A 6,000-nucleotide genomic window follows, 5' to 3' on the forward strand; every position below is an offset into this window, starting at 1 on the left:
TGAGCCCCCACGAGAGGAACGCTGAATGTACTTGGTGCCTGGCTTCAGTCACCTCAGGCGGCCTTCCTCGTACAGAGGGTCAAAAGCAGCGGCTAGGAAAGGTTTCTTGTAGCTCCCAAACCTGTTACTCTCCAGTGGGAATTCAAAGAGCTGACCCTTGGTAGGAGACGTTCTGGTTTTGTAGGATTTCTTCCCTTGCGGAGAGGAGTGCAAAACCTGCTCCCTGGCAGGTTGGACTTTGCCTCCAAACGTGGCGCTGCCTTTTCTGTTGTGACATCTCCCACCGCCGTTGATGTCACAAAGCGTCGTCGGTGCTGAGGTAGACACAGCAGGGCATAAGATCGGGGTTGTCCCCGCGCCTTTGTCACTCTCGGTCTTGAGGGAACGGAGGTCGCAGAGTTTTTGGCTCGCTCCCGAGCAAGCAGGAGGCCTGGTGCCCGCACCTGAGCGGACATGGAGAGACAGCCACGGAAGGCCCACGATCTGAACGGGTATGTTTGAAAAATCCTCCTCTCCTTTCCCCAAGTGTATTTTCCACCTCACCAGCTGGGGTGGGTGGGGGGTGGACAGCGGAAGAACACGAGGGCAGCCTGAGAGCTCGGTCTGGAGGTGGTGGAAGGCAGCAGCAGTCTCTTCAGTCTCTTCACGAACGCCGGGACTAGGCCTAGAAAGCCTTTTGCCTCTGCAAAACGAGGGACGAGTCCATTTTGGATCGCACAGAGGGAGTCCCAGACGGTTGCCCAGATACATCCTGCCGCAGTAATTGCGAGAGCTCAGCACAGTCCTGTACTGCGCTCTGCAGGATGGGTTATGTCCCTGAGCTTTCTTGGTTTTCCTTCCGACGCGAACCAGAAGGACACCACTGTTTCCTCTGTTGGCAGTGGATTTGCCTTGTGCTCCTGGCAGAGGAGGCTTCCTTCAGAAACCTGCTCAGCTCCTCACCAGTGGTCTGCCTTAGGAAAAGGAGCACAAGATGCTCTGAGGGGGTGCAAGAAGTTTCCCAGTAAAACAAAAGGGGACTGTTTATTCCTGATGAAGTGTACGCTGTAAGCCTTTCGAGAGCCTCCTAGAACAGGCAGGAGGAGTTTCCGTCTTGCAGAGCGGTGTGTGCTGTCTCTTGGCAGATCAGGCTTCAGGGGAGCAGGGCCTAGCCACCAGGGTGTTTCTTTGGCGTTTCCGTGGTTGCCCATGGCTTGCCAGCATGCATTTACATTCAGCGCTCCCTCCCTCCCTCCCTCCCTCTTTAGCCAGGCTGCATTTGTTTACCCAGTCTGCATTTGTCTGCCTTTATGCCAAGAAAAGGGCCAGTGCTAAGCTGGCTGCTAAAGAAATGCTGCTAGAGGGGAGACACACAACCCCCGCCACCTTGCAGGCTGTTGAACGGTAGGGGTACAGGCTGAACGTTTTCTTGAGAGGGGGTGGAGAACAGTATTAGCACAAGTACCGATCGGATGGTGGGCAGGAGAAACAGGCGTTCATTCTGTCCCTTCCATTTCCCAGGAATCCCTCGCCACCCCCACAGACGGGAAGTATGGCCACAGCTTTTGTTGCAACTCCTTCTCCTGTTCCGGAGTCAAGCTTGAGCCCTTCGTCCCTAACGAAACAGTGCCAATCGCTGCCGTGCCAAGTGCCCCACTGGTGCAGTTGGTGACAAGTCCACCACTGACTCGAGCTTGTGCAGGACCGAGCCAATCCTCACGCCAGGAACGCCAGGTCCAAGACCTGCACTCCCTCCTGCTGCTCTCGCGTCTGCTGCTGAAGTGCACGAGTACCGCCGGCTTCACCATCCTTTTCCTCCTTGCTGCTCCGCAGGAAAAGGAAGGCTCTGAAGACAGTGACCCTGGCGCTGCTTGTCGGTCTGGTCTCTTTCGGTGAGTCTCTGTAGAGCTCAGACCTGAGGATGGTGCTTTAGGAGGTCCCCAGGGCTCCACTCTGCCCTGCTCCGTTTCCCCTGCTGTGGCCAGAGGAGCCCAGCTAAGAGCAGAAAGTCCCCGACAGAGGTGTGCCAGTCCCCCCTGCTTCAGAGGAACGGGTGTGGGGGCCAGCAAGGGGTGGCCTGCCTTCCCCAGGAGGGCTAAGCCAGTTCTCTTAAGCCGTGGGAGAGGCGGTGGCTAGCCTCGCCTGCCCCAGGAGGTTGAGAAGCTTCTGCAGGACGAGGAGCATATTCCAGGGGAGGGAATGGCCATCTGTCGGGCTGTACGGCTGTACGGCTGTCTGTACGGCTCCAGCCCGTACGCCATCATGACCTCTTTGAAAGACTACAAGAGGAGAGACAACTGTGGCACCTGGGAGAGACACGGAAAGGGCAGCGGGCAGCCCGAGGCATAACCCAGCCTTAGACCAAGTTCTAAGTGTAAGGAGAGCTTTGGTGTATGTCTGACAGGTGTTTATCACGTGGGACAGCTTGGCGAAGAAAGCCTCCGGAGGACTGCAGCAGAATGCCGGGCCTACCTCTCCTCCTATGTTCGGCCTCTCCAAGAGCAGGTGACATTTACGTTTCTTCAGATCAAGACTGGTTCTGCCAGCGTAACTCCAGGGCATAAAGTGCCACTCATTAAAAGCCTGCGGCTAGGGCTAGGCACGGTAGCCACCCTGGCAGGTCATTCAGGTGAAGGTCAACTGGGCCGAACACCCGTGTCTCCGCAGTTCGTGGCGTTGCCCACAGCTGATAAAGAACAATTAGGCCGATTTGGCAGACTTGGGCCTGCACGGGTTTCAGCAGAGCACTGGCTTGCGTGTGAAGGCTTGAGTCCTTGGGTTTTGATCGGTATTAGAGTCCTGCTGCCCCAGCCTTCAACGTGCCAACCACTGCAAAAATTCCTTTGCGGGCACGTAATTCGGCAAGCAGCTTCATAGCAATGGACCTTCTCAGGGTGGTATCGAGAAAGGACCTGTAATCAAGCCACCCTTGGAAGTGTAGCAGGAACCTGCCCGATAGTAGTCCAGCTGCCTAGGAAGACGGGAAACTGAAGGAATACGTAGAAGAGCTTGCACGCACCTCTTGACCTATCGCATGAATGCCTGGCAAAAGGTAGAAGGCTTTGTAGGAAAGGTGATGTTTAACTGGAAGCCGTGCCCAAGTCAAAGAGGGGAGGCTTTCTGGAAGAAGACAATGCCCAATGGGCATCTGTCTTGCCTGCCGGTCCACGGTGGTGTTTTCACAGTGTACGCTAGTGGAGCACCCGAGCACAAATAGGCATGGTGTCTGTAACTCTTTGTTTCCCGTGGCTGTACAGAGACTGTCGTTGTGCGCTGCCTTCCTTTCTGCAGAAGGCCTGTTTCTGTTTGGAGTGACTGTTCCCTTTATTGTCGTTCCAGGAGCGCTTGCACCTCCCTGGAGGGGACTGGAAGACTCAGGGGTAAGCACGATTTCCCCTTGACTAGACGGTTCTTTAGAGGAGCTCTGCCCCTCGGCCCCAGCAGGACGTTGTTTATGTCCTGTCTCACACAAACTTCACCTGGCACGGCTCCCTGAGCGTCTCCCATTGCCCTTTCTTCCCTTCTGCCAAACGGTCAGCTATAGCTCCCCACGTCCATTAGAGGACTGGGGCCACCCATCCGTCCACCCTTTCGCTTGGGCTGGGCTGTTCGCAGCTCCACCTTTCTAACGCCTGAGAAGGGGAATGGTAGCCTTCTCCGTCCTGCACCCGTTTCTCTCCCTTGGTGCTTGGGAGCAGCTGCTAGGAGACACCTCTGCGTTCTTCCATTGCTGGGCTGCCATAGAAAGCCCCTGCAAGCAGCATTGCCCCCTCGAAGGAGAGGAGAGGCCAAGGGAAAGAGAGTCTTCTCCAGTGTAGCAGCAGTTGCCCGTGAAGACCTTTGCAGGGGGGCAAGGTTCAAGGACTGAGGGCAGCCTTGGAACTGCCCCTGTCAAGCCGAGAGGGAGGGCAGAAGTGTATTTCTCGAGCAAGCAGAAGAGGCTAGCCGAGGCAAGGACCATGTTATGCTAAGAAAGGAGAAGAGGGAGCAGCAGGAGAGAGGTGGAGGAAAAAACGGAGGGCCGAGATACTGGCAAGCAAGCGCAGGAAAGGCAAGCAGGGCGGAGGGCTCCAAGACTGATCCAGGAGAGCTCTCCCTCCCCTGTCTGCCTTAGATCGTGTCTCACTAATCTGTCCCTCAGGCAGGGAAGGAAAAGGAAGGAAGTGGTGAGAGAGGGGCAGAGGAACGCTGCGGTCACTATTAACCAGCACCATTTGATGGGCCGTTGGAGAGGGGCGTGCTGTAGGCAAAACGCTGCTTCTGATCTGAGTGGGAAGGGAGGAGATTTTGGAGAGTGCCCCAGAGGACTGAGCAGTCCAAGGCTGTGGAGCAAGGGGAGAGAATTGAAGGAGCGGGGCAGGGTGATTCAGTAGGAGCAGTGTTGGGGGAGGGGAACAAAGAGCAAAACAGGGGAGAGAGCTGTTGCTGAGAAGCAGCATCTGGCAACGGCAACCGCTTTCCCTTGCTCTTGGTGTGTCTTGCAGCCTTCCCTGTTTATGTCTGAGCTGCACGCGTAGCAGGAATTGGGAGATTAGGCTGGGCAAACATACGCGGGATCGGCATGCTATGCCCCTGTTGGCTACCTCTTAACTCGCAGCAGCCTGCCTTGAGACATCTTTCAAAAGAAAAAACTGCGCACCTCTTGTTTCTGTTGGCATTTGCTATAGGAACTGCCCCCTGCCCCCCTTCAAATCTGCTCTGGCATGGCTTTGATGATACGTTGGCACTTGTACTAGGGAAAAAGATGGCTTTGGGCGTTTGAGAGCTTCAGCAGTTCCCCAAAATGTACCCAGGCAGCCGGGAAGCAGCTTCTCAGCCTGAAGCTCTGAGAACTTTGGAACTAACTCTCCCAACCGCTTCAGACGTGGTTACCCTGCCAGTCATCCAGAGCCAGGCTTCTGGCCTCGCTCACATTCCCACGGCGTCCGAGAGGCCAGCCACGACAGATAGAGTCTCCCCGTTGCTCACTTCTTCTAGGCCAGCAGGGGACGAGTTAGGAGAAGCACTGAGCAAAACCCTGACCCTGCCAGAACAGCTACGCAAGCTCCAGGAAGAGCTTCATCACCTGCGCTGGAGCGTGAAGGATGTCGCCGAGCGTGCTCTCCAGGAAGCCCTGAAGCAGGCTAAGCTCCCAGGCTTTACCGGATGGGTAAGGGCACACTGCAGAAGGCTCTACTCAGAGGTTTCTTTCTTCCCTCCGGCATGTATCCTACTACAGTTCCCTGTCATAGCTAGCCAAAAGGCCAGTGCTGCTGGAACAAGTGCTGTGCATTGCCACACTTCCTTTTCCTGTTGCTCCACACTTCCTTCTGGGGGAAGAGAGAGCCGTGACGGGAACGACAGTTGTCTTAGGTGTACCTTCCTCTCCGTCCACATCTCGGGTCCTCCTCAAGGGAGGAGCGGAAGGAAAGAATGGTCTCAGCAGTCCAGAGTTACCCCAGTCCCATCTCAGGCCCAGAAGGCTTGTCTGTCCGTGCTGCCCGGCATGGGGCATCTCCACAGGAAAAGCCCGTTCCCGCAGCTTCAGCATTCAGAGCATTGGAGTGAGCAGCCCCTCCACTCTGATGCCCGTCAATCAGAGTAGAGCAAACTTGCGAGGTTTCCGGGCAATTCCGGCGTTCCTTACATCTGAGTTTAACCTTGTCCCAGTTCACCTTGGCTGGCCGGCCTTGCAGGGGAGCTGCTTGCCCCGTTCCTTTTCCTTCTAACAGGCGCTCTCCTTTGTGTTCCTTCCCAGGCTGTTCAAGACATCATCAATCAAGTCTTGGAGAAGCTGGAAGAAAACCAAGTCCCGATGCCTGATTATGCCCTCAAATCATCAGGTGCCGTGAGACTGTAGAAACCAAGCAGTTCCAAAGCGCTCCCTGTCCAGCTTGACAAGACCGGCATTTGAACGTGCCCAGTGGTAGGAGAGAAGGGGCGAGAAGTCAAGGGCCACCTCATGCCCTGAAAATGTACCCGCTGACAGGCTCTGTAAGGGGCCGGAGCGCATGTGAAGAGCAGAAAGCCTAGTTCGCATTC

This window comes from Aptenodytes patagonicus, unplaced genomic scaffold (assembly GCF_965638725.1).
Source record: "Aptenodytes patagonicus unplaced genomic scaffold, bAptPat1.pri.cur scaffold_90, whole genome shotgun sequence".
NCBI lineage: Eukaryota > Metazoa > Chordata > Aves > Sphenisciformes > Spheniscidae > Aptenodytes > Aptenodytes patagonicus.